The following is a 27,655-nucleotide window of genomic DNA, read 5'->3' as shown; positions in this document are numbered from 1 at the left end:
CTGGCAAGCTCCCCCTGTTGTATTCAATATGCCAAAAAACAGTAATAAGTCTCACAATGGAAATGTTACTGGTGCAACTCGAGCAAATCGATGAACAGTGGGAGGACAGTGCTACTGTGCAGTGCAAATTTAGAATGTAGTGGTCCTCTTAGGTATTGATAAGAGCAAATATATTTCATGAAGCATTTCAAATAGTACAATTGCCATCTAAGTATTTTTTTTGTTTTCATTTTGTCTATATAGCGCCCTGCCCTGGTTAGCTCAGTCAGTAGAGCACGAAACTCTTACAACTTGTCTGTGTTTTTATATATGTATGCTATGTTTACTAATAGTCTCTGGAGCTTGGTTTATAGTCTCAGAAGCGTGTGGCCGAAAAGTTCTCCCTCTCGGAGAACCTAGCAAGCTATTGAGAGTTTCCTGCCTGCATGGGAGAGTCTGGCAAACTCCCTGTGGCGTATTCATATGCCAAAACCAGTAACAATGATGGGTCTCATTCCCCTGATCCTGAAAGAGCCTCCAATGCAGCACCACTGGGAAGGACAAGTAAGTAGAAGCTTCTAAAATCTCAGGGCTAGGATGAATGGAGACATTACTGAGACCGCTCGAGAAAATTGACTCTCAGTGGGATGATAATGATGAATTTCTGAGGGTGCGAGAGGGACTTGTTGGATTCCAAAACCCACAAAAGTGGTGTCAATTAGAGGATAATGGGCTGTGATAAGGAATGGGCACCTGCATTTAGGAATATTGGACATAGACACAGGAATTTCCAGGCACACATGGAAACTGACACTGAAAAAGTTTGAGGTTCTGGCATAGGAATAGCTCATTTCTATCATCTCTGTATGTTCTGTGCTGGTGTTTGTCTGCATTTTATTAACAAACCTTTTTTATTTATTCATTTATTTTTTTTTCTTTTGGGGTCACACCTGGCGATACACAGGGGTTACTCCTGGCTCTGCACTCAGGAATTACCCCTGGCGGTGCTCAGGGGACCATATGGGATGCTGGTAATCAAACCCGGTTCGACCGTGTGCAAGGCAAATGCCCTACCCGCTGTGCTATGGCTCCAGAACAAACAGACCTAACTACTCGTCAGATTCTTTCAATATGAGTCCACATATAGTCATTTTTTCAACTTTAAAACTTTTTTCGGGGGGTGTGTGGGGGATACCGCACCTGGTGTGCTCAGGCCTCCTACCTAACCCAAGGCATGGGCCACGGGACACCAGAGATAAAATCTGGAGCCTCAGCATGCAATGTATGCACTTTAACCCTTTGAGCCATTTTCTTGGTATCCAAATAGTTATTTTTTAAAAATAAATCATAACATTCTCCTAGAACTCTTCACATTCCCCTCTTTCTTAGCTTGCACAACAGTTCACCCTATCAAAATTTTTTTCTATAAAAATCCACTTAACAATTTATAAGTGTAAATTAAAATTTTGATTATTTGATTACTGTGAAAAGCTATGGGTTGCTTGCAGTGAAGGTGACATTCTGCCCCTAATCAAGTAAGAGAATCGCTGTGTAAGGAGCTGCTATCTCAGTGTTAAAAATGGAGGCTGTGTGTCCCTGACAAAGAACAGATTTGCAAGTCATTGATCTCAGGGGAGATTTGTGAAGCTAATATTTCTTTGTTAAATTCTCTGTTGCTATAATATAATGAATTGATGGTAAATAATGCAGGAGTTTGTTTGAGAGAAAATTTTCAATATACAAAGGACTCCAGGAAAGTATATTTAGTTGCTTTTTAAGGTGTATGTTACAAGACTTTTTAATCATCAGTGGTTAATATTACATTCTTCTCCCAGTATTTCCAACCGTTCTGTTATTGCTAGCCAATCATGTTACAAGAAAAATTTATTTCATCCACTGTATTCCCATTAATCGTTTCAAGAATAAATGTTTTATTGCTTTTCATTTTATTGTCTCATCGCTATTGTTTTTTCACTAAGCAATTATTTTACCATAAGGCTGAAATCAATAGACATTTAACAAGTAATATACATAGGTTTATCATCAATCAAAATTCCCAAGGACCTAACACAGCACTTACTAAAATTGAATTAGAATTTATGCTCCCCCTTCCCTTTGCTGCTCTGATGAGTGAAGGCTGCATGCTTTAGTTGTCATGCTCTCCCTCACATACATATTTGGTATGATGCAGTAAAGGTTGAACGCTTTGTTGTGGATCTGGGGATCACGAATGGCAGTGTGGCCTTTACCACACTTGGCAAGTGGGTCAGGGCTGGAGATGAAATTCATGGCATCTCACAGCGAAGGCAGGCCTTTATCACTGAGCCTTGTCTCTGCATCTTAGATTTAATTCTTGTCATTATATATGTGAAGTTTCTTTTAAAGTCTTTAGTTTTCTTTTACTAATAACATATGTAAGATGCTGAGCTGAGGCACATGCTTCCTGTATAGGAGGCCCAGGTTCAATTCTTTTTATCACACAATCCCCGGAGCATCATTAGAAGTTACACCTGATCATAGGGACAAGTCTCTGAGTCTCCCTAGGTGTGGTTCCCTAACAAACAAAGAGAATAAATGCAGGTTTCAGTACTAATTGATAAAATATTTGAGGAATATATAATCATAATTTTATTCCCTACCTATAGAAAAAACAGTAACAAGTCTCACAATGGAGACGTTACTGGTGCCTGCTCGAGCAAATAGATGAATAATGGGATGACAGTGCTATAGTGCAGTGCAGTGCTACCCATAGCTATAATTAAAAAATTTGCAACTCTTCTCTTTCACAATTACCCTATCTCTGATAATATAGAACAGTATTTTGAGATTACTATGATGCTATGTAATTTTACATAGAAAATCTTCACTGATAGTACAGTAGGTAGGGCATTTATCTTGCATGTGGCTGACCTAAGTTTGATGGCTTGATACGCAGCACCCCGTGTGGTCCCTTAAGCCTGCTAGGTGTGATCCCTAAGTATAGACTCAGGAGTAAACCGCAAGCACTGTTGAATAATCCCAGGCTTCCATGTACAACCCTAAAACAACAACAAAAAGTTTTGTTTTGTTTTAGTGGCTTTTTTTTAAATGAATTGCTGTAAGATACAGTTACAGAATTACTGTTCCCAGTATACCTCATGGCCCCTTCCCCCATGCCCCTATCTTCCCGCCACCTTTGTAGCAGGTATGTTCCCTTTTGGGTGTTATGGTTTGCAAGACAGGTAGTAAGTGGCCATCATGTTTGATTTAGTCTACTTTTAGCACGCATCTTCCATCCCCAGTGACCCCTCCAAGCATCATTCACTTAATGGTCCCTTCTCTATCCCAGCTGCCTTTTCCCCCAGCATGTGAGGCCAGCTTCTAAGTCATGGAGCGATCCTCCTAGCCCTTATCTCTCTTGTCTTTGGTTGTTAGTCTCCCATTCTGTTACTTTATATTCCACAAATGAGTGCGGTCATTCTATGTATGTCCCTCTCTCTCTGACTCATGTCACTTAGCATGATACTCCCCATGTTGATCCACTTACATGCAAATTTCATGATTTCATCTTTTCTGGAGTGATAGCACAGTGGTTGGGCATTAGCCTTTCACGCGGCCGACCCAGAGTTAGATTCCTCCTCCCCTCTCAGAGAGCCTGGCAAGCTACCGAGAGTATCGAGGCCGCACGGCAGAGCCTGGCAAGCTACCCGTGCATATTGGATATGCCAAAAACAGTAACAACGAATTTGACCACATCATATTCAATTGAAGGTTTTGCCTGACTGTGTCACTGTTGTCCCAAAATTCCAAACGGGATCAAACCACCATCTCCTTCATGCAAAATTCTACTTCACAGAGTGGGGAGAAAGGACTGCAAAGTTTAAGTTTAAGAAGAGAACTCCCAGAATGACCACCAACTGGGAGCACTTTGGCACTATTGCAGCAACGTGGGAAGATGCCATCATTGACAACATCGATGAGGAATACGATCGACTGGTTCAGCACCTCCATGATTGTGCGAAAAATGCTAAGAGTGAGAAAACCACAAACAGATGCCTGTCTTCAGAAATTCTTGAGCTCATTCGCCAACGTGGATTTTTTTTTTGCTTTTTTTTTTTTTAGGCCAACGTGGTTTTGCACAAACCTCAGGCAACCACAAGCTAATGTCCGAGCTTTCAAAGCTGTGTAAAGAAGCGATAAAGGAAGATCTCAAGGAGAGAAGAGCAGCAGTGTTGGCCGATGCGGCAGAAGTGGGCAAAAGTACTCACAATGCTCACCTGTCCTTCTCCAACTGCAAGACCAAGATGACTGCCCTCCGACGTCCTGATGGATCTATCACATCTTTCAGAAAGGCAATAGAGAGGATTATTCATGACTTCTACTCGGATCTCTTTGACAGCAATGTCCATCTGCCCACACACCAAATTCTGCAGCATGGATAGGTCATTCCCAATGTCCTCCCTTCTGAAATCTGACACGCCATTTTGTTGATAAAGACACATACAACACCTAGTCCAGACAAGGTCAGACACGAACACCTGAAGAATCTGCTGCCAGTACTTGTCAATACACTGGCTCAGCTCTTCACATGCTACCTGGCCGAATGCGAGGTTTTGTCTCAATGGAAAACCAGCAGGACCTATCTGTTATACAAGAAGGGAGATCCACAACATCGGCAACTATGGCCCAATCTGCTGGTTATTCGTCATCTACAAGTTGTTCACTCGAGTCATCCTGAATAGAATATGCAGAACACTAGATGAAGAACAACCATGTGAGCAAGCCGGGTTCCAAAAAGGATTCAGCACTATCGACCATATCCCCATATCCGCACACTCACTGACGTTTCTTGAGAGTTCAAGTTGCCGCTCTGTCTAACATTCAACGATTTTAAGAAGGCCTTTGACCCAGATAAATTCGGAGCTGCTGAGAGGGAAACAGACCCTCTGCGCCTAAAGACTTTGATTCCAGAGACTTCTTACAGCAATGCACTGGGACTGTGAGGTGGGCTATGCAATTTCTGGCAGACTTTTCCCTGGACTTTATACAGAAATCCAAAACCGACTTAACATCTATAATTGTCAGCAACGTGAAACGGTTCCTTTTGAACAGGTCTGACTTGGGGGGAAAACTCCAAATGAGTTTTTGTTGAAATATTGAAGGTTATTAATGTAGCAGCCACTTCTCTGGACTGTGAACTAAGCAACAGCCCCACACCGGCCGAGAAGAGGAAATATCCCTCTTTCCCGGTTGTTTCCCATTTTCAGGGAGAAACGTGGCATGGCGTCCACCATACTATGAGGTGCGGGAAGGGGGATGGGGGGGGAAAGGAAAAGGAAAGAGGAAAAAAAAAGAGTTATGTACTTGGAGCAATGGGGCTACATATCTCTTTATTCTCAGCAATGGAGAACTAATTATCAAATGCTTCCTTGGTAGTAGGGCTGTCTTTCTTGGGTGAAAACTCCAACAACAATAGTGAGTTTTGTGTGAAATATGGAACGTAATCAAGGTAAAGAGAAAATGAAGTGGAATTCATCAGTTATACAGTCGGGGGTTGGGGGTGGGGGCAGGGGTATACTGGGGTTTTTGGTAGTGGAATATGGGCACTGGTGAAGGGATGGGTGTTTGAATATTGTGTAACTGAGACATAAACCTGAGAACTTTGTAACTTTCCACATGGTGATTCAATAAAAATTAAAAAAAAGATAAAGAAGGCCTTTGATTCTGTTGAGGTTGAAGCAGTTATCGAAGCCCTAGCCAAACAGGGCGTTCAAACTTAGTACATCAAGAACCTCCATGAGCTGTATTATGGATTCACCACCAGGATCTCACCATTCTATAAGGAAGTGATCATTGAAGTAAAGAAAGGGGTTCGGCAGGGTGATACCATTTCACCAAACCTCTTCAGCGCCACTCCTGAGAACATCATGTGACGGCTGGAATGGGAAGGAATGGGAGTGAAGATAGACAGTGGGCAACTACATCACCTCTGCTTCGCTGACAACATCGTTCTCATAACACCAAACATTAGCCAAGCGGCACAAATGTTGGCCGACTTCGACCACGAGTGTGGAAAGGTTGGACTGCACCTGAATCTCAGCAAAATGGTTTATGAAAAATGAACTAGTCCCTGACGTTCCATTTGCTCTCAATGGAACGAACATCTCCGAATGCAACAGCTATGAGGAACAACTTGGTGCCAGAACTGCACAGGAGGAAGAGAGCAGCATGGAATGCCTTCAAGAGCTTTGAACAAGTGGTTAAGAGGACGAAGAACCTCCAGCTCTGGGCACATCTTTTTGGCTCCACCGTTCTTCCTGCACTAACATACGCCTTAGAGACCTAGGGCCTACGTAAACTGGATGAGAATGCTATTTGGGCATCCCAAATAGGAATTGAAAGAGCTATGCTAGGAGTGTCATGTTTCACTCAAGTGAGAGCATGAGAATCAGGGACGCTGTATCATTTGCCAAGGTGTCGAAAATCAGATGGGCCGAACACATACTGCGATTCAGAGACGACCGCTGAACTAGAGCTGTTACCAACTGGATTCCACAGGACTTCAAAAGACCGAGTGGCCGCCCACCAATGAGATGGTCAGAATTCTTCTTCAAACCCCTGAATGAACGATTTAAGGCTCTTTCCTGGAGCGAACAGATATCATTGGGCTACACTAGCACGTGACAGGGACAAATGGAAACATTACTGGTGCCCGCTCCAGAGCAAATCGAGGATCAACGGGATGACAAGTGATACAAGTGATGAAAAGCAGAAAGACAAAGCAACAACAAAAAGAAACTAAGATGAGAAAAAGTTTAAAGGTCAAATTATTATTTTTATTGAAGCATCTAAATTAGAATATGATACTAATTATTATTGAAAGTAGAAGTATGTGGTTGAAATTAAGAAAAGCTGAGCAGTTGAGAGTTCTTGAGAAGCAATAAAGGAAGATCTCAAAGAGAGAAGAGCAGCAGTGTTAGCCGATGCGGCAGAAGCTGGCAAAAGTATTTGCAATGCTTGCCTGTCCTTCTCCAACTACAAGACCAAGATGACTGCCCTCCGATGTCCTGACGGATCTATCACATCTTTCAGAAAGGCAATAGAGAGGATTATTCATGACTTCTAACTACAAGACCAAGATGACTGCCCTCCCTCAGCTGTTCAGGGGACAGCTAAACTGGCCAGAGCACTTGCTTTGATATATCCTTTGTTTCAAAAGCATTATTTTGGTGTATCTTTCAATAATTGTTAGGATTGCATCTTTAATATTGAACCAAACTTTTTGTTCTGGTTTTTGAGCTGCACCTGGCAGTGCTCAGGGGTGACTCCTGCTTCTGCACTCAGGAATCACTCCTGGTGGTGTTTGAGGGACCAGGGTTGGCCTGGTTCAAGGCAAACATCCTACCTGCAGTACTATGACTCTGACCCTGAGCCAATTTGTCTGAATGATGTTCCAAACGATTCATGGGTGTGGTGTCCCAGTCATCATTGCCCCAATAGAACCAATGAACCAGGGAGACAACTTTCTATTTTTGTCTTGTTTCATTGCTCTTAACTGCTTTAAACTCAGCAGGGCTTAGAAGACCATGAGTGGCAGGATCTAGCCATGGTCAACTGTTTAACAAGTGCCCCTGTGCTATCTCTTTAGCCCAATTTTTTTTTTAAGGGGCCCACACCTAGCAGTGCCCAGGGTTTACTCCTGTCTCTGCACTGAGGGATAACTCCTGATGGGGCTTGAGGAACCAAATACGGTTTTGGGAATTAAGCCCTGGTAAAATGCATGAATACCAAGAGCTCTGCCCACTATACTATCTCTCCACCGTCCCCAGCCCTCCCTTCCCCAACCCAACCCACTTGTTCAATTGTTATTTAAAGTTCTAAACTCTAGGACTCAAATCTCTTAGAAAATCTGGAAAGAATATACGGCAAGTGGATTCTATTATGCTCTTGTAGCACTGCTGTCCTGTTGTTCATAGATTTGCTCGAGTGGGCACCAGTAACGTCTCCATTGTGAGACTTCTTGTTACTGTTTTGGCATATCGAATATGCCATGGATAGCTTGCCAGGCTCTGCCTCGTGGGCGGGATACTCTTGGTAGCTTGCTGGGCTCTCCTAGAGGGATGGAGGAATCAAACCCGGGTCTGCCGCATGCAAGGCAAACGCCCTACCCACTGTGCTATCGCTCCAGTCCAGATTCTGCTCCTTATTCCCTTTATTCCTACCTAAGAGCAAACTAAAAATAGACTACTCTCAGAGTCAGAGAGATCAAAATAGTGCTACTGATCAAAATAGTGACCAAAATAAAGCACTTGACTTGTATGCTGCTGACCCAGGTTTGATTCCCCATCACCTCAGATGGTTCCTGAGTACCAACAGGCATGATCCTTAAGCACAGAGCCAGGAGTAACCCCTGAGCATGCTAGGTGTACCCTTCCTCTCTACCATACTAAACTGAACCAAACACATTACCGAATTTTCTCATCTTGGGGTGGGTGGGGGGAAGAGAACTTGGAAAGAAACAAGAGTTAGAATGTAGAGACTAGTCCTCTGTGAGGAAGTCTGCACTTCTGCAAATAAAACTCATGGTTGAAGAGGGGTGATGTAGGGAGTCTCTTTGGACTAGTGGGTGTGGCTCTGTTCCACTTTTTACTAGGTGGCTAGGTGGCCTAGTGGTCAGAAGAGATGTTTTTGGTGACATTAACACTAAAGAGACTTCCAGAAAGAAATTGAATTTTGCACAACTTGCCCATACTTGTTCTGTTTAAAAATGGTACTTGACTCACCCACTAAGCCTGCTCTACTGATTTCTGGCTAAATCTCTCAGGAGATGCACACTAAGCATCAGGAGATGCACACCAAGCAGCAAAAATTCATGGAAACAAGGGTTCTGCCCTCAGGAGATGGGCAGATATTCAGTATGCAAAGCTCCAGCAACTGCACCCATACCCCACCACTGCAGCCACAACTAAAGGCTTTAATAAGATTCAGCGAGGTGCCAAACAGCGAACAAATTTGGATACCTTGGGGCCCCCATTCCCCCAGAAGCCACACCCTCCTCCCACAGCCACTGCTCTGTCAACTCATTGGCCCAGACCATAGATCCTCAATCTGGACTGCTCAGCTGTGTATGCTGATTCTTCAATACTGAAAACTGAAATAAGGAGCACACCAAATTTGATGGGAAAGTAATAGAGGAGCCACCTAACTCAATAAACAAAAACAATAACACAGAAGGCTCAACCAGCAATAAGCAGCTTAATAAATTCTCAGAAAGCACTAAACAGCTCTATAATCAAATATAACGGTTTTCACATAAAAATTGATTTTTTTCTCATACCTATTAATTTTAATATTGGAGCTTTGTTATGTAATCAATTTCAAGTCTAAAATTGCATCAACATTTTCTAGCTTTTGTCTATATATTAAAATAAATTAAAATAAAATTAAAAAGGAAAGTTATAAAAACTACTTAACATAAATATTTAACAAACTAGAGTTAATTATAAAAAGTATCAATGAATCAATCAAATACTTATTGAATACTATGTGTGGTCACTCTTGAGACATACTTTCTGAGGGTATATAATCAATATTTTAAAGAGCCGAGTAAGGGGCTGGAGCAATAGCACAGCGGGTAGGGCGTTTGCCTTGCATGCAGCCGACCCAGGTTCGATTCCCAGCATCCCATATGGTCCCCCGAGCACTGCCAGGGGTAATTCCTGAGTGCAGAGCCAGGAGTAACCCCTGTGCATAGCCAGGTGTGACCCAAAAAGCAAAAAAATAAAATAAAATAAAATAAAATAAAGAGTTGAGTAAGGGAAATGTCAGGGGATGGAATGAAATAAGAGTCATGGAGTAGATAATCACAGAGTAGGTAGCCACGGGAGGTGGAGACATATTGGGTATAAATAAAGCATATTAAGAACACAAGAAGCAGGGCCAATGACTTAGAACAGCAATTAGGGCTCATGTCAACTCTGGCTTAGTGACTGGTACCACACGTGCCCCAGAGCATCACAGCCCTGGAGACATCTGAGCACTGAAGGCTAAAGCACCCTGGCCTGGCTGACTAAGTGTCATCAGAGTGACCTCTGGATTACCTGAGTACCAGTTGGGAGCTTCTGCTCCCCTGAAATGCCAAAAAAGAAATAAACAAAATACACCACAAAAAAACAGGCAATAAAGGAAAATCCTGTATTGATCTTCAAAAGGAAAAGCCTTTTAATTCTGCAGCCTCTCTAGACTAAACCCAACCATTGAAGCATGGATATATAGAAGCTCAAAGAATTAAAAACTAATAATACATGACAATTCCTTTCCCTCTTAACTAGATGAATTCAGTAATGAGCAAGAAAATGTTGTTTGTGAGGGCTCAGCTCAGGAGGCAAGCCTATGAAGTCATTTTCCTTCAGCAACCAGAAAGACTCAGAGAAAAACTGCTCCTTGTTTTCATTTCTCTCACTAGGATGAGGGACACTTGCCAAGAACACAAAAATGATTCTGAAAAACACAAAAGTATTTCCTTAATAGAACCAATAAATTGAAAAGTGCATTGCTGCTTATGTTAAGAATTAAGTGCAACAATTTAGTGGTATTTTTCAGGTACCATATTGTGGAATTGTGTGTGTGCATGGGAGAGGGGCTGGAAAAGGCCGAGAAACACATTGACTTAGAAACTACACAAATGACAGAGATGCTCATATTGTCATTCCTGGGATTAAGAGGACACTCATCTCTTTCTTTGTTAGGGCAACATTTTTTTTTAAACGAAGGGGCATTTCCCAGTAGTGCTTAGGGGCACGGGGCTACTCACAATAATACTTGATCAGTCTGGTCTGGTGGTTCATTGGCCTAGGGCTGCCCAGCGATGCTAGGGGCCACCAGTACTTTATCTGGCAATGGAGGGGCGTGGGGAGAGGTGGACCATGTGGTGCAATGAATTAAACTTGGATACTTGGAGAGACAAGTTATGTACCCCCGATCCCAGAGTTTTATTTCTCACTAAGGGCCAAATTTTTATTACGTGTATAGATCACAAGTTTCCTGTGAGTTTCTGCAAAAGTAATCTTATAGCTCTAATTATTGCCACATAGACAGATGAAGATTTTCATCTTTTTGGTTTTGTTTTTATTTTGGGAACACACCTGCCAATACTCAGGGCTTACTTCTGGCTCTGTGCTCAGGGATCACTGCTGGCAGGGCTTGGTAAGCCATATGGGGTGCCAGAGACTCACTGCATACAAGGCAAGTGCCTTACTCACTATACTATCTTTCAGCTTCCAGAGATGGAAATTTTTTTTCAAGTGTCTGTCTAGCTGATCAGGCATAAACAAAATAAATAAGTAAAAATACAGAGTCCCATGCTTAGGACATGAGGAATCTACCACAGCTGATGCCTGAGTCTGTAGCAATACCTTCTCGAAAAGTGTGATCAGGAAAACCTTCAGGATGAGCAGGTTGGAAGATCAAACTAATTTCAAATTGATCAATGACTTGAGTTAGAAGTGAAGGCTTTCATAGAAAAGAAACTGCTTGAGTCATTTAAATCTTTCAAAAACAAGAAATACACAGTTTTTGGGGGAAGTCACATCATCCCATAAACTATTGTGGCTGTGCAGCATCTCTGTTAGAGCTTGTCTGCATGAAAGCAGTGGCTGGAAGTTGGTTTGAAGACTGGAAGGTCAGCACTCCTTCCTTATATGCAAGTTCTTTTTTTTTTTTTTTGCTTTTTTTGTGGCCACACCCAGAAATGCTCAGGGGTTACTCCTGGCTCTGTGCTCAGGAATTACTTTATTCCTGGCAGTGCTGAGGGGACCATATGGGATGCTGGGAATTGAATCCAGATTGGCCGCGTGCAAGGCAAATGCCCTACCCGCTGTGCTATCGCTCCAGCCCCTGTGCAAGTTCATTTTATGTGAAATTCTTGTGTACTTAATTTTACTCTTGTTAATAAGGAAGAATTTTTTTTTGCCTTTTTGGGTCACACCTGGTGATGCTCAGGGGTAACTTCTGGCTCATACACTCAGGAATTACTCCTGGAGGTGCTTGGGAGACCATATGGGATGTTGGGAATCAAACCTGGGTTGGCCGCGTGCAAGGCAAATGCCCTATCCGCTGTGCTATAGCTTCAGCCCAAGGAGGAAATTTTCATTTCTAAAATGGGCAGATGTTTTCTTGGGAGAACACAAAAAGGGAGATAATAAGAAATAGAAACAGAGAGAAAAGATGAAAGGATTGATGGAAGGTTAAGCAAGTAAAATTTTAGAAATCTTGAATTAGAAAAACAAAGGTGAAAAAACATCCAAACCTTGGAACCAGTCTGCTTTCCTGTTAAAATAAAGAACACTGAGATACCTTTAAAATAAAGGTGTGCCAGAGACCCCTCTAAAAGCCAAGAGTGAGAACCTTTGGGTATTAGTAAGAAGTTGTGGATAAGAAGAGTCCAAGTCAAGAGGCCAGGACTGAAGTCCCAGAACTTCATGGTCTCAGGACACTGGGATCTATTGCAAGCTGGGAGCAGGAGGTATTGAGCATTGCTGAATGTGGCCCCCCAAAAAAACAAAATGAAAATTGTTTATGTCCTTAACTAACCTCCTCAAAGTTAGTTATTCCCCAGGGCTTCTGTACAGGTCAGTCAGAAGAAAGTTGCATACCTCAGGGAATGCCAGATCTGCCTGCCTGAAGCCTGGACTTTGCACAATCCAGAATCTTTGGACTCAACTATGGAAAAAGCATAACTTGGCATAACCCATGGTTCTTAGTGAAAACTGATTTTAATTTGGATTAAAAAAGTAATATAGGTTTATAATTATGCTATTCTATATCTGAAATCTAAAAAATTTTGTTCATTGTTCATTATGCCTGGCCCAAGCTGTACCAGCCTGGCAACTTTGTGTGGATATTTATGTTTTTTTCAGAAATATTGGTGTGCTTTATTTTGAGTTACTTCCTGAAATCTGTGGTGGGCTAGATTATCTACAGAGAGACAAAGATAGAAATATAGAGATCTAAATACACACATGAAGAGATCATATATATAATATCCTTCTATATAGTATACATATACACATACAGGACACATAAATAGTATTATTTTTCTAAATTTAATACCCTTAAAATATGTTGGAATTCTGAAACATAACTGTTGCAAAGAATTGCAGGTATGGGATTATGAATCTGGACAGATAGTCATATTTTACAATATTTATACCAAACCAATACCTTTTGGTTTTGTTCTTGGGGCCATACCTGGCTGTTATTAGGATTTTCTTCAGAATTTGCACTCAGAGATCACTTCTGGTAGAGCTCAGGGCACCATATGTGGTGCCTGGGATTAAACCCATGTGGGCTATGTGCAAGGTGAGTATCTTAGCTGCTTTAGTATTGCTTTGACACCTACATTTTTTTCATTATGTAGTTTAAGTAGTTTTAAAGTATGTAATTTTGCGCTTACTTCAAATTTTCATTTTTTTTAGCAGATCTAGGTTTTATTTATGAAAGACATGTATTTTACCATTGAGTTGTATTTCTGACCCCAAATTTATTTATTTTTTAATTGAATCACCGTGAGATAGAGAATTTTCAGATTGTTCATGATTGTGCTTCTGTCGTGCAATGTTCCAACATGCATTCCTCCACCAGCTTAATTTCCCAGCACCAATGTCCCCAGTTTCCCTACCACCCCTTCAAGCTACCCCAACCCTAGCCTGCCTATATGGGAGGCACCTTTCTTCTTTCTCTCTCTTTCTCTTTCTCTTTCTCATTTTAGGCATTATGGTTAGTGACACAGATGCTGAAGGGTTATCATCTATATTCCTTTACCTGCTTTCAACGCTCAGTTCTTGTTCAGAGTGATCATTTCCAACTAATATCATCATAATGGACCCTCCTCTATCTTAACTGACCTCCATCTCCCACACAATTGACCCACCATTGACCAGTACTCCTGATCCTTTTTCTCTGGCCTTGGATATTAGTTTCATCTCTTTTTTTTTTTAACATCCCACAAATGAATGCAGTCATCCTATTTAAATTTTAGAAATAAAATGATTGCACTACTCTTTTAAATATAACACATGGAATTCAAATGTTGTTCCAATCTGGTATCTATCATCAGACTTTAAAAAAAACTATATACTAACTCTTCTTTAATATAAAAAATTTTAACTTGTAAACTTTCTACTCTTATTTCTACTTAACTTTTCCAATTTTATACAATGTAATGTATATTAATATCTGAAAAAAATTTAATAGATAATTATAGCACATTTCTCTGCTACAGAAGCATATTAAAAAGTGAACTTAAAGGGGCCAGAGCAATAATACATTGAATAGGACACTTTCCTTGAATGCAGTCGGCCTGACATGCTGACATCCTGACATTCCATATGGTCCCCTGAGCAGCATAAGGAGTCCACTGAGTATTGCCGGGTATGACCCAAAAAAAGAGCATTTTTTTTAAAGAAGTGAAATAAAAGTAATTTTACTATCTAAGATTTCAGGAATTTATGTTAAAAATATTTTTGGCAGACCTGGGTTCAATTTCTGGAGCAAAATATGGTCTCCCAAATCATGCCAGGAGTGATCTCTGAGTGTAGAACCAGAAGTAAGCTCTGAGCACCACTGGATGTGTTGCTCAAAACAGCAAAGAAACAATTTTTTTTCTAATTAAGGTAACATTACAATAGTTTAAGTACCAATTACCAAAACCAACATACACATATTATAATCTGATAAATAATTATTGACATGAAATGTTTTGAAAATGGATGTAGAGAGAGATGTGACTCATAAGATTGTCATTTAAATGTAAGTGCCGGGGTAATATGATGATAGTAATAATTATAATGATAATAACAACAATAATTGTTCATATGTATCGACATTCATAGCACTCATAGTGCAATCATTTAAGTTCTTTACTGTTTGTTTACTTTTACAGCATCCTATGATATAGTGATTTATCAGTCACTTTTTATACACATCTAACATTATTTATCATTACTATTACTAGAAGCAGATGGGATTTTCATCATTAATTCCATTGTACTCTTTTATTTTAATAATATATGCTCTGGAAAATCTTTATTCCCATAAGTAATAATAATGGAAGAAGTTTCATTGTGGCAATATTGCTCAATTTTTATAACTTCTTTCAAGTAATGTGCTAAAAATATTGTAACTGACAACTCAATTAGCTGTTCCTTCAATTTTGTTGAAAGCTCAGAATTAGAAACCACCTAACTTGCAAAGTATTTGTTACCCAGTCATTAGAGTCCTTTCATTTCTGGGAAATCTCCCAAAGATACTTCACGAAGAGTTATTAAATGAATACTTGTTACTTTCATTTGCTCACTTTGAGGCATTACAATATACTCATAAAGGGTTGGAAAATTTTAAAAATAGATTATGTTAATTGACCTTTACATACAAAATGAGGCTTTATTTTATGCATTATTTACTCGTGTATTTTTAAAGCTTGGGAGTTTTAGTTCATTAAATCTAAGGGGGAAAGGTCTAACAGTCTAACATGTAAACAGTTGGCCAAACCAGCCCTTTCCTTTTTGTTATTTTGGGGTCCATACCTAGCAGTGCTTGGAGATGGGGGATGATTCAAGGGACCACATGGTGCCAAGGATTGAATTAGGCCTCCTGAAAATGAAATATTTTAGACAGAGGCCTTAACCCTATGTGACTAAGTTTGAACCAAAACTACTTAAAAAAATCTGATGATAGTCATGCAGTCTTTTGCCAGAAAGTGAACAAGTACATAAACAAAACACTATATATATGTGTGTGTGTGTATATATATATGTATATATATATATATGTGTGTGTGTGTGTGTGTGCATATGTAGTTTTCTTGATATTCATGGGCCCAAGGTTTTAAATGTGGTTTAGACAAGTTTCTAAAGCTTTACAGTACAAATAGACTTGTTTTATGTTTGTTTGCCTTGTTTTGGGGCCACCCAGCTGTGCTCAGGGTTTATTCCTGGCTCTGAACTCAGGAATCACACCTGGCACGGCTCAGGGTACCAGATGTGGTGTCAGAAATCACACTGGAGTCCAATCTGAATTTAGGTCCATGGGCTTTGTTAAAATGCTGATTCACATGCCTCAGAAAATCAAGTACCTCGGAATCAGTTTAACTAAGGAGGTAAAGGACCTGTCTAAAGAAAACTACAAACTGCTACTTCAAGAAATAAAAGAGGACATGAGGAAATGGAAACACATCCCCTGCTCAGGGATTGGGAGAATTAACATTGTCAAAATGGCAACACTCCCCAAAGCATTATACAGATTCAATGCAATCCTTATAAGGGATACCCATAACATTCTTCAAAGAGATTGACCAAACACTCCCAAAATTCATATAGAACAACAAGCACCCACGAATAGCTAAGCAATTCTCAGGGGAAAAAAGATGGGGGGCAGCACCTTCCCCAACTTCAAACTGTACTACAAAGCGGTAATTAAGACAGCATGGTATTGGAAGAAAAAAAGACCCACAGACCAGTGGAATAGGGTTAAACATTCTTACACATAGCCTCAAATATATGAGCATATAATCTTTGATAAGGGAGCAAGAGATATGAAGTGGAGCAAGGAAAATCTTTTTAATAAATGGTTCTGGCAAAACTGGACATCTACATGCAAAAAAATGGGCTCAGACCTCTACCTAACACCATGCACAAAAGTCAGATCAAAATGGATTAAAGACCTCAACTTCAGGCCAGAATCCATAGATACATTGAAGACAAGGTCTGCAAAACCCCCTACGACATTGAAGCTAAAGGTATCTTCAAGGATGAAATGCCATTGACCAAACAATTGGAAACAGTGATAAACAAATGGGACTATCTTAAGCTAAGAAGTTTCTGTACCTCAAAAAAAAGGGGGGGCTGGAGCGATAGCACAGCAGGTAGGGCATTTGCCTTGCATGCGGCCGACCTGGGTTCAAATCCCAGCATCCCATATGGTTCCCTGAGCACCATCAGGGGTAATTCCTGAGTGCAGAGCCAGGAGTAACTCCTGTGCATTGCCAGGTGTGACTCAAAAAAGAAAAAAAACCCAACAAAACAGTGACCAGAATACAAAGACAGTCTATAGAACAGGAAAGGATATTCACCCAGTACTCCTCTGATAGGGGTTAATATCAAGGATATACAAGGCACTGATTGAACTCTGCAAGAAGAAAACATCCAATCCCATCAGAAAATGGGGCGATGAAATAAACAGAAACTTTCTCAAAGAAGAAATCTGAATGCCATAAGACACACACACAAAAATGCTCTTCATCACTAATCATCAGGGAGATGCAGATCAAAACAACTATGAAATATCATTCCATATCACAGAGACTGGCACATATCCAAAAGAACAAAAATAACTGGTGTTGGCGTGGATGCGGGGAGAAAGAGACTCTCCTTCACTGCTGGTGGGAATTCTGACTGGTCCAGCGTTTTTGGAAAACAACATAGACGTTTCTTTAAAAACTAGAAATCAAGCTCCCATTTGACCCAGCAATACCACTTCTGGAAATATATTTTGGAGATGCAAAAAAATACAGTAGAAATGACATCTCCACGTGTATGTTTATTGCAGCATTATTTACAGTAGCTAGAATCTGGAAAAAACCTGAATGCCCGATAACAGATGACTGGTTAAAGAAACTTTGGTATATCTACACAATGGAATACTATGCAGCTGTTAGAAAAATGAAGTCATGAAATTTGCATGGATCAACATGAAGAGTATCAAGCTAAGTGAAATGAGTCAGAAAGAGTAGGACAGACATAAAAGGACTGCACTTATTTGTGGAGTATAAAGTAACATAATAGGAGACTAACACCTAAGGACAGTTAAAATAAGGTTCAGAGGACTGCCCCATGGCTTGATAGTCTATCTCATGTGCTAGGGAAAAGGTAGCTGGTATGGAGAGAGGAGTACTAAATACATGATGGTTGGAGGGATCGCTTGGGATAGTAGATGCATGTTGAAAGTAGACTATGGATCAAACATGATGTTTGCTTGTTACCTGTATTGAAAACCATAACACCCAAAAGGACAGAGAGAGCAGGAGGGATTGTGCCTGCCACAGAGGCAGGAGGTGGGAAGGAGTGGGGGTGAGATGAGGGATACTGGGAACATTGGGGGTGAAGGATGGGCACTGGTGGAGGGATGGGTACTTGAACATTGTTTGACTGAAACACAATCATGAAAGTCTGTAAGTCTGCAAATGTATTTCACTGTGATTCACTGTATCACTGTCATCTCATTGCTTATTGATTTGCTCTAGTTGGCACCAGTAACATCTCCATTGTGAGACTTGTTGTTACTGTTTTTGGCATATCGAATACACCACGGGTAGCTTGCCAGGCTCTGCCGTGGGGGTGAGATACTCTCGGTAGCTTGCCGGGCTCTCTGAGAGGGGCAGAGGAATCGAACCCAGGTCGGCCTCATGCAAGGTGAACCCCGTACTCGCTGCGCTATCGCTCCAGTCCCACTGTGATTCATTAATATAAATAAATAAATAAATAAATAAATAAATAAATACTGATTCAGATTTACTTGGTCTGAGGTACTGCTCCAGTTTTAACAAACCTAACACGTTTGGGTGGGGTAGATGCCTCCAGTTAACAGATGGTTATTCTTTTTTTATTTTGCTTTTTTGGGTCACACCCGGCGATGCACAGGGGTAATTCCTGTCTATGCACTCAGGAATTACTCCTGGTGGTGCTGGGGGACCATATGGGATGCTGGGAATTGAACCCGGGTCGGCCGCGTGCAAGGAGTGCTATCGCTGTGCTATCACTCCAGTCCCAACAGATCGCTTATTAAGTAGTAAGAGACAAGGGAAGAATAGAAAATTCTTGGGAAATAATTCATAAAAAATAAATTTTCTCTTAGGAGTTTTGATAGAAATAGATGAACAGTAGGTATGTTGTTATGCTCACTAATATGTATCTGGATGGCAGCAATTATTCAATGTCGAATTGTGGACCTTAGCATCTAACAATAAACTGAGAGCACAATTTAACACTCCTTGTTAAACTCCTAAGTCTAGCAAGACCACCCCAAACTCCTACACAGAGATGACTATGGTGGCATCTTTAGCAAGGGCACGATTCTTCTCTAAAAGCATTATTGAATGAACTACAAAATTCCAATAAACCCACTCTAGTAAAAATTCTCCAATTTGATCAAGCCCATTAACATTTTATCCTGAATAAAGCTTCAGAGCAGGACTATGTAACTAAATGTTGACTTAGGCCATAAAACTCTTTCAGTGAAAGACCCAGAGGACATATAACTTTAAGAAATATAATTTCCTGGTGAACGTTGTAAGTTAAGCTGATAATCAAGTACTGCTAAATGGGTTTATGGGGTTTTAAATTATGAGTCAATTTAATGTTGGGTGATACTTAATAATGAATCAGTCCTAGAAGACTTGGTGTGTAAGTCCCTATTTGGGGAAGTAATGTGAGAAAGTTTAAATTGCTCCTAAAACCAGACATGGAGGAGCTGGAGAGATAGCACAGCAGGTAAAGTGTTTGTATTGCACACGTCCGACCCGGATTTGATTTCCAGCATCCCATATGGCCCCCAAGCACCTCCGGGAGTAATTCCCGAGTGCATGAGCCAGGAGTAACCCCTGTGCATCCCCAGGTGTGACCCCCCAAAAAGCAAATAACAACAACAACAACAGCAACAACAAAAAATCAAACATGGAGTGTTTGAATGAGATAAATGATCAACATAGAAGACAGTGTTTCTTCTTTCCTTCATGTTGGGCTCATCCATCCAGATCATGGAAAAGTGATCTCAAATTGAAAGGGTAAGACTATAAAAGGAGAGGGACTGCGCAATAGTACAGTGGGTAGGGTGCTTACCCTGCATGCAGCTGACATGATTTCGATCTCTGGCATCCCATATCGTCCCCTGAACACTGCCAGGAGTGATCTCTGAGCACAAAGCCAGGAGTAATCCCTTACTGCCAGATGTGCCCCCCCCAAAACAAACAAACAAGCAAATAAGAAGAATATAAAAGGAGAGATGGCCTGCATATTCTCTTGCCTTAGTGAAAACTGTTAGCTGACACATTAAGAAATAATTTTTCTTTTCAGACTCTAATTTTTTAATTTATTTTTTTATTTTTCTGGGGAGAGGAGTGGTGCTGAGCTACTTCCCTCACAAGGCAATGCCCTACCCCCCACCCATTCACCCTCTGCCACCTCCCCAATTCTTATCCTGGAGCCTGGCTCCTCGAATCCACCCAGTCCAGAGTAGGCCCCCAGTGTTCCTGGGGCACATGGATGGCGCCAACTCCCACTGGACCCCAGAGGCCCTGCTCCTGATGACCAGCAGGGGTATCATGAATGTCCAGAAACCCAGCCCCAGGCCAGGACACAGTAGCCCGGTCTTCCTGGGAGGGCGTTCAGGGTGCTCTGGTCCACAAGTGAACCCTCCAGGCCACTGGCTAGCCAGCAGGGATTAGGATGGACCTTTAGATTCTAATTTAAATATATATATATATATATATATATATATATATATGTACCCCAGAGGTACTTAGGAGATCCGGGGTCTGTTGTGGCAATGTTAGGCCTGGGGGTGTAGGTCTGACAGGAGATAGAGCCTGGCAGTGCTCAAAGAAGCCCACCAGGAGCTCTCAGTGGTGTTTGGGGACCCACACAGTGATAGGAATCAAACTCAGGGCTTTCAACATGCTGACCATGTGCTCTAGACATGTGCTTATTCGAGTAATCTCCTGGTCCCAGACTTCTGATTTTGTTTATTTATTTCTTTATTTTGGGGACCGCATTAGTGCTAATTCCTGGCTTTGTGCACAAGAGTCAATCTTGGAGTGCTTGGGGAACTGCATGCAGTCCAGGGCATAGACATGGGTCTGCTACATACAAGGCTTTATCTGCCTGTACTATCATTCTGGCCCTTAATATATTAACTATATATTAACTAATACATTTTAAAAATAGATTTCTTCACAAGACATTAGGCCAGTATAATGGTGTGAATCAGAAAAGAGCTTATTTCTAAAGGATGACTGCTCTTCATGGTGAAGATTGGGCACGTATGAATGATGGAAGAGTGTAATAAATTAAAAGGGCAGGAGACTGTCACTTGAAAAATGAGATTAAAGAATGTTGTGATCTCAAGTGACAGACGTGGATGTGTAGAGTTAATGAAGGTAAACCTTAGCACACATTTAGAACAGTGCTTTAAGCTGAATAATTTTAGATTGAGACAATCTTTTGTTATTCTTTCTGGGGTGCTACACCCTGCAGTGTTCAGGATTACTCCTGACTGCTTAGACACGGCTTTCAGTGGTACTTGAAGGACCATGTTTTGTTTTGCTTTTTATTTGGGTTGGGGCTTGTTTCTGAGCCACACCCAGTGGTGCTCAGAGGTTATTCCTGGTTCTGCACTCAGAAATCACTCCTGGCATTGTAGAGGGACCTTATGGGATGCATAGTATAGAACCTGGGTCAGCTGCTGTAACGCAAATGCCCTACCCGCTGTACTATGACCCCAGCGCCCAAAGTCATGTTTTTGTAAACTCAATATCTGAGGCCAGAGAGCTAGTACAGCAGGTAGGGCATTGCCTTTCATGAGGCCAATCTGGGCACCCTATGTGGTCCTCTGAGACCCTCCAGTAGCGATACCTGAGCACAGAGCCAGGGGTAACCCCTGAGTACCGCTGGGTATGAGGTGTCCCCGTTCCCCAAATAGCCAATATCCAACAGATGAAATCAATACTGAAATCCAGTTATTGAGTGTTTTGGAGTGTGGAGAGTTAACGCTGGAATGTAAAGGTTGGTTCTACTGCCTCATAGCACATCACTTCCTTTGGTTGTTGTTGTGATGACTGGAATCTCAGAAATTGGTTTATGGTGCTCACCAATGTCACTTTCCTTTGCTTGCACACAGTCTGGGTGTTTTGCTTTCTAGGAGTTTTGTGATGCTCATAGATGTGATGCTCATACTTCTGGCTGCTGTGCTCACTCTCTTTCCTTGTGGCATTTCATTTTACCAGACTGGCTACTCTGAAAGGTGGGGCTGCTCTCAGGGCATTAGCCCTGGCACTAGCCCTGGAGTCACTGTCACTGTCATCCTATTGCTCATCGACTTGCTCGAGTGGGCACCAGTAACGTTTCCAAGTGAGACTTGTTACTGTTTTTGGCATATTGAATACGCCACGGTAGCTTTCCAGGCTCTGCTGTGCGGGCAAGATACTCTTGGTATTTTGCTGGACTCTCCAAGAGGGGCAGAGGAATCGAACCCATGTCGGCGGTGTGCAAGGCAAATGCCCTACCTACTGTGCTATCTCTCCAGCCCTACTAGCCCTGGAGAGTAAACTTAATTCTCACACTTGCCATCCCAAGAATCCTTGAAGGTTTTTGTTTCCTTGTTTTTGGATCCATCCAGTAGTGGTGGTGTTCAGGAGCTATCACTGGTTTAGAGCTCCAGGGTTTACCCCCATAGTGCTCAGTGGACCATATGGTCCTGGGGATAGATCCCTGAGTCTCTGGCAAACAAAGCACATGCTCCAGCCTCTTGTACTATTATCTCGGCAGCCCTGCTTCATATTGTATAAATTGTCTTTAAAAGTAGAAATACACATTTATGAAACAGGCAGAAAAATTCCTATCTTTGGAGGATTATTATGGGAACTAATTATGGTGATGATATGTTTATCAACTGTCTAGTCTGGCTTCTAGCCCTCAAAATCACTTATAATTGCATGATCATATAAGGATATTTTCATTAACAAAGATCTGAGATTACATAGCTTAAATTACTAATATGTATCTTGAATATCTTGGCCCTGCCACTTACCCTTATTATAGGATCAAATTTAATAGATAAAATCTGTTTCTGTTGTTATCCAGAGTGTGTGTGTGTGTGTGTGTTGTGTTGTGTTTATGTTCTTTTTTCCTTTAGAAAAAGGGAAGAGAATTAAGGAGACTCAACCATTTATAGGAATTAATAAGCCAACAGCAGCTTACATTTTTATATGGGTGTTATTGTTATTATTATTATTATTAGAAGATGATGCTAGGAGTCAAATCCAGGGCCTCACACATGCAAGGTAAATGCTCTGCTGCTAAACTGGATCCCTAGCCACTGGCTGTTTTATTCCAAATTGTGGCTTTCTAAACTCTGTCAAACTTTATTAAACTGCATACTTTAGGCCAGTGTGTTAAGAAAGAGAAGCATGTATGTAATCGACAGTCAAATGAAAGAAAGTGAGAGAACCTCACCTTTGAAGCAGCAATGCTGAATTTTAGAAGTCACTGGAGAATAACAATAAGAAGCAAAAGAACTCTTTCTAATTCCTTGATATTTTTCTTGGACCTCAACTTTTACCACCCAATCTCAAGTGTAAATTAGTTCTGGGTGAATAATGTAAAGGAATGAAAAAAAGGGGAAACAATAACTATCTCAGTCCAAATATAATATTCGACTTGAGAGAAAGCATGGAGGGAAAAACATGATGTTATCTATGCCTCTATCCAAGATGGAAATACAACCAAAGCTTTTTCAAGCCTTAAAAAAACCTACTTGTTATCTTTTAGCACACCCATATTCAGTGCGCCAATGCTTCTAGAGACCGTATCTCCTTTAAAATAAATATATGCTATCTTAAGACTGGCTCACCAGAATGTTTAAGAGAAGCCCTTACAGAAAGTCACAGCCAATCCTTCATAGAATATTTATAATGAAATAAAAATATAAAAGCATAAACAAGAAGCTCTACAACCAAATTTTGGAGTGGTCCTATATCAGGGAAATTTAAGTACTAAATTTCCAGAGGATGAAATTAGCCACTTTCAGGTGGCTTTTATGTCTGATCAATTTATTTTCTCTGAAATATGAAGAGATAAAAAATTTGGAGAGTTTGGAGAAAAAAATCTATGTTTCCTATAAGCTTTTAAAATTTTGTTTCTTTTCCTTCAGAACATAATGACAATTTATAATGCTCTGTTTACTTGTCTCCTTTGCTACACTCAAATGCCAGAGATAATATATATTGTAATATGTATTGTCTTCACATATACATTTTTCTTATCCATTATCAATCTCTGGATCAACAGTATCTGGCACATGGGAGACAGTTAGTGACTGTGACCATTAAATAAAAAAATTGTTTCTACTTATAATATATATAAAAATTACCTGAAAAACCAAGAATACTTACATCTTACTTATCTATTTATCATAGAGCTAATTAAAAAAATAAAGAAATTGTATATGTTAAAACCATTCAGGATAATAGCTTAAAAACAGCAATTGTTAAATTTTAAGCTACAACAGTAGCTTAAAAACTCTTGAATTGTTGACTATGTAATGTAGCTTTGAACACAGATACTACTTATGAGTGTTATTGGTTATAGGAAATCAATGTATTTTAAATTGCTGAAGTTTGGCACATTTTAGCTGGTTCCTTGGTCATATTTAATTGTCATATAATTTTATATTCGATAACAGTTTTCTATTGCTGCTGTAACTTAGTGCCATAATTTTACTGGCTTAAAGCAAAACAAATGTATTTTTTACAGTCCAGAAGGTCAGGAGAACAAAATCAATTTCACTGGGATAAAATTGGTGTCACAGGCCTGCATTCCTTCTGGAGACTTGGAGGGAGAATAGATTTTGTTGCATTTTTAGCTTCCTCTGCCTCTATCCTTCTCTATCTCTCTCTCCCTCCCTTCTCTCTCCAACTCTCTCTTTCATTCTCTGTCTTAGTTTCCTCTTATGTGTAAATAAAAGCAAGAACACTTGTGATTGTTTATATTCGACCCACCTCATAAAATCCAGAATCATCTCTCAGCCTCAGCTTATTTATAAGTGCAAACACTTTCACCCTATAAACAGATAGTTATAAATTCTCTGGATTGGGATATTGCCATCTTTGGGAAGGCTTGTGGGGAGATATTACCCAACATATTACTGTTTGTCCAGTGGTAAGAATCTGACTTGTTGGCCAAGATACTTCTGGATTTCTTCTTTCTTTCTTTCTTTCTTTCTTTTTTTGTCATGGAATTTGAGAAAAATAACACAGTGGCAGATTTTTTTAATGCATGAGGTTTAGGAGTCATATTTCTTTTTTTTTCATTTTTTTAATTTAAATTTTTATTGAATCACTATGTGAAAAGTTACAAAGTTCTCAGGTTTATGTCTCAGTTATACAATATTCAAACACTCATCCATTCACCAGTGCCCATATTCCACTACCAAAAACCCCAGTATACTCCCCGCCCCCGCCCCCTAGGAGTCATATTTCTTAAGATATGGAAGAGGCTGGTGTAAAAAAAAAGGAAAGGGCTGGGGACATAGTTCAATGGTAAAGTACATGCCTTGAGGTCCTGGGTTTATTCCCAACATTAAGAAAAAAGAGGAAACTAGTCATCTGTTCTCAGGCGCTTGGGTTGTTTCCAGATTTTGGCTATTGTGAACAGTGCTGCAATGAACATATAGGTACAGATGTCATTTCTACTGTGCTTTTTTGCACCCTTGGGATATATTCCCAAAAGTGGTATTGCTGGGTCATATGGAAGCTCAATTTCTAATTTTTGAAGGACTGTCCATGTTTTCCAAAAAGACTGAACCAGTCGGCATTCCCACCAACAGTGAAAGAGCGTCCCTTTTCCCCCACATCCATGCCAGCACTGGTTGCTCTTGTTCTTTTGAATGCGTGCCAGTCTCTGTGTGTGAGATGATATCTCATTGTTGTTTTAATTTGCATCTCCCTGATGACTAGTGATGTAGAACACTTTTTCATGTGCCTTTTGACCATTTGTATTTCTATTTTGAGGAAGGTTCTGTTAATTTCTTCTCCCCATTTTTTGATGGTGTTGGAGGGTTTTTTTTCTTACATAATTCTACTAGTGTCTTGTATATCCCTTATCAGATGGGTATTGAAATATTCTTACCCATTCTGTGGGCTCTCTCTGTATTTTGATCACTGTTTCTTTTGAAGTGCAGAAGCTTCTTAGTTTGATGTAGTCGCATTTGTTCATGTTTGTTTCCACTTGCTTGGGCAGTGGTGTTTCATCCTTAAATATGCTTTTAGCTTCAATGTCATGGAGGGTTCTGCCTACATTTTCTTCTATGTACCTTATGGATTCATGTGTATGATATTGAGGTCTTTAATCCACTTTGATATGACTTTTGTGCCTGGCACTAGACAGAGGTCAGAGTTCATTTATTTGCAGGTAGCTATCCAGTTTCCCCAGCACTACTTGTTGAAGAAGCTTTCCTTGTTCCACTTCATTTCTCTTGCTCCTTTTTCAAAGATTCAGTGATCATTTATTTGGGAGTCTGTGACAGAACATTCAACTCTGTTCCATTGGTCTGCAGTTCTGTTTCTAGCCCAATACCATGATGTTTTAATTACTACTGCTTTGTAGCAGAGTTTGAAGTTGGGGAAGGTGATGCCACCCATCTTCTTTTTCCCAAGGATTGCTTTAGCTATTTGTGGGGCTTTATTGTTCCTTATGAATTTCAGGAATGTTTTGTCTATTTCTTTGAAAAATGTCATGGGTATCCTGATAGGGACTGCATTAAATTTGTATAGTGCTTTGGGCAAGAGACTCTTTGCAGAGAGTCTCTTGCCCGCACGCCTGGCTGTCTTCCCCGGGGCCCCTTGGAGGGGATGGGCTCCAGCTTCCCTCCCCACCCCGAGCAGAGCTCCCGGTGGCCAAAGACCACCAGTACCTAGCTATAGCCATGCTGGAGGCCCCTCTCCACAAGTTCGGATAGGCCTCATGCATGAAGGTACCGGCAGAGGAACCCAGGTGTGTGTAATCCCATCAACGGCCAACATCCAGAGAGAGACTTAAAAGCAAGCTCTCAGAAGTGATATCTTTAGCATACTTCTCCCTCTGGGAGAAACTGGCAATCTTCTGAGAGTTTCCTGCCCACATGGGACAGCCTTGCAAGCTTCCCATTGTGTATTCATATGCAAAATCCAGTAACAAGCTGGATCTCATTCCCCTGACCTTGAAGAGCCCCCAGTGCAACATCCTTAGGAGGGCCAAGTCGAGATAGACTTCTAAGATCTCAGGGAAAGGATGAAATGAGATGTTACTGAGCCCGCCCGAGAAATCAAGAAATCGGTGATTAATGGGATTTCGTGATTCGTGAGTGCTTTGGGCAGTATTGCCTTCTTGATAATGTTAATCCTCCCTATCCATGAACAGGGGATGTGTCTCCATTTCCTAGTGACTTCTTTTATTTCTTGAAGTAGTGTTTTGTAATTTTCCTTGTATAAGTCCTTCACCTCTTTGATTAAGCTAATTCCGAAGTACTTGATTTTTCTGAGGTACTACTGTGAACGGGATTTTTTTTTTTAAGTGTCTCTTTCTTCTTTTTCGTTACTTGTATATGGAAAAAAAAAGCCATGGACTTTTGGGTGTTGATTTTGTAGCCTGGAATACTATGCAGCTGTTAGGAGAGATGAAGTCACGAAATTTACTTATATTTACTCTCCATGGGGATAGACATGGAGAGTATCATGATATGTGAAATGAGTCCGAGAGGGACAGATATAGATGGACTGCACTCACTTGTGGAATATAAAATAACATAACACGAGACTGACACCCAAGGACAGTAGATACAAGGGTTAGGAAGATAGCTCCATAGTTAGAAGCCTGCCTCATGAGTGGGAGGG

The 27,655-nt window shown here is 40.7% G+C and overlaps 1 protein-coding gene and 1 non-coding gene across 2 annotated transcripts in view; one reads left to right on the top strand and one right to left on the bottom strand.

Moving 5' to 3' along the window:
- CGA (glycoprotein hormones, alpha polypeptide) overlaps positions 1-27,655 on the top strand; it is a 92,120-nt gene that overhangs the window by 14,721 nt on the left and 49,744 nt on the right. The gene's annotated exons all lie outside the window — the stretch shown is intronic.
- Positions 20,335-20,464, bottom strand: LOC129404687 (small nucleolar RNA SNORA52). The gene has a single exon (XR_008630056.1). It is a non-coding gene; the product is annotated as a small nucleolar RNA SNORA52 (small nucleolar RNA).

This window comes from Sorex araneus, chromosome 4, assembly GCF_027595985.1.
Source record: "Sorex araneus isolate mSorAra2 chromosome 4, mSorAra2.pri, whole genome shotgun sequence".
Lineage (NCBI taxonomy): Eukaryota > Metazoa > Chordata > Mammalia > Eulipotyphla > Soricidae > Sorex > Sorex araneus.
Note: the sequence above shows the minus strand (reverse complement) of the source record. Positions and strands in the feature narration are given on the sequence as shown.